Raw genomic sequence first — 2,513 nt, 5'->3', positions numbered from 1 at the left:
TGGGTTGCCTCCCAACAAGCGCTATCGTTTAACGCCCCTAGCTAGGCATGATGATTTCAATGATGCTCACATAAAATATAAGAATTGAAACATAAAGAGAGCATCATGAAGAATATGACTAGCACATTTAAGTCTAACCCACTTCCTATGCATTGGGATTTTGTGAGCAAACAACTTATGGGAACCATAATCAACTAGCATGGGAAGGCAAAAGAAGCATGACTTCAAAACTTTAAGCACATAGAGAGGATACTTGGTATTATTGCAATTTCTACAAGCATATATTCCTCCCTCATAATCATTTTCAGTAGCACCATTAATGAATTCAACAATATAACCATCACATAAAAGATTCTTTTCATGATCTACAAGCATAGAACTTATATTACTCTCCACATAAGCAAAATTCTTCTTATTCAGAATAGTGGGAGTATCATAAGAAACTCGAATACTATAAATTGTTTCCACATTAAAAGAGTAATGTTCAGAAAAATGGTAATCATAATCATGACAAGTTTTATAAATATAATCATCACTACTTTTTATAGCATAAGTGTCATCACAATAATCATCATAAGTAGCAACTTTGTTCTCATCATAATCAATTGAAACCTCTTCCAAGATAGTGGAATCATTACTAAATAAAGTCATGACCTCTCCAAATCCACTTTCATAATTCTCAAAATAAGATTCAACTCCCTCCAAAATAGTGGGATCATTACTTCCTAAAGTCGACACTCTTCCAAACCCACTTTCATCAATATAACCATCATAAATAGGAGGCATTCTATCATCATAATAAATTTGCATATCAAAACTTAGGACGTTAAATATATCATCTTCATGAAACATAGCATCCCCAAGCTTGGGACAAACATTAATTGCAGCAAATAAATTCCCAAACATGTCATTCTCATCAAACATAGCATCCCCAAGCTTGGGCCTTTTCATATCATAAGCATAATCACTCTCCTCATTACAAGTATGGATAACACCAATAGTATAGCAATTATCATCATCACAATGAGTAATAGGAGCAACATCATTTGGGAGGGATACCTTTTTACCTTTGCTTCTTCGTCTTTTATTTTTCTTCTTCACATTATGTGTGGGTTTTATCCTCTTTTTGGAGCTCCTTATTAATGATATTGGTTGAATAGAAGGCTCCTCCTCATTACCTGATTCATCATAAGAAATAATAGGAGGATATTGGGAAGTCTCTTCCCTTTCATTAGTATTCTCTTCATCTTCTATTTGTTTTCCTGTCTTTATGTAATTGGAAATATAAAGATTTTCAATGCAATTCGCCGCACAATACATATAAATTTCCTTTAGATCAAAATCAAGAACTTTATCAAGGACAAGTTCTGGAAGATCCTTAGTTATACATTTCATTTCTTCATAACACACAAGCAAACTAAGTTCATTATGATGTGCAAGGGAAATCAAGTCATCACAATTTTTGGACACGATTCGATCATGAAACAATTTGCATTGGATATTTAAATGACCATGTTCACTGCAAAGTTCACAAGGATGGCTAAGAAAATTTAATTTTTCAGCACAAACATCTAGCCTTTCTTGCAACCATTTAGTTTCTCAATACCTATGCCTCTTGCAAAATCTATCTTCCCTATTTGGTGTGTACTTGCAAACCCTATGCACTCCACAAAAATTGACATGTTTATAAGAGACATTTTCATCATGACTAGTGCAATCATCATTAGTACTATGCATATTCAAAGAGTTCGTAGTAACAACATTGCAATCATGCTCATTAATCAAAGAATTAGTGCCAAACATTTTAATGCATTCTTCTTCTAGCATTTTGGCACAATTATCGGAATCCTTATTTTCATGAAAGATATTAAAAAGATGAAGCATATGAGGCACCCTCAATTCCATTCTTTTATAGTTTTCTTTTATAGACTAAACTTGTGATAAAACAAGAAACAAAAAGATTCGATTGCAATAGCTTCAAGTGCTATCCTCCCCGGCAACGGCGCCAGAAAAGAGCTTGATGTCTACTACACAACCTTCTTCTTGTAGATGTTGTTGGGCCTCCAAGTGTAGAGGTTTGTAGGAAAGTAGAAAATTTCCCTCATGTAGATGACCTTAGGTTTATCAATCCGTGGGAGGTGTAGGATGAAGATCGTCTCTCTCAAAAAACCCTGCAACCAAATAACAAATAGTCTCTTGTGTCCCCAGCACACCCAATACGGTGGTAAATTGTATAGGTGCACTAGTTCAGTGTAGAGATGGTGACAAGTGCAATATGGATGGTAGATATAGGTTTTTGTAATCTGAAAATATAAAAACAGCAAGGTTACTAATGATAAAAGTGAGCACAAACGGTATTCCAATGCGTTGAAATAAGGACTAGGGTTCACACTTTCACTAGTGCAAGATCTCTCAACAATAATAACATAATTGGATCATATAACTATCCCTCAACATGCAACAAAGAGCCACTCCAAAGTCACTAATAGTGGAGAACAAACGTAGAGATTATT

The sequence above is a fragment of the Triticum urartu genome, chromosome 2A (genome assembly GCF_056163025.1).
Source record: "Triticum urartu cultivar PI428250 chromosome 2A, HENAU_Tu73, whole genome shotgun sequence".
Lineage (NCBI taxonomy): Eukaryota > Viridiplantae > Streptophyta > Magnoliopsida > Poales > Poaceae > Triticum > Triticum urartu.
The sequence above is the reverse complement of the archived record's forward strand: the minus strand, read 5'-3'. Positions refer to the sequence as shown.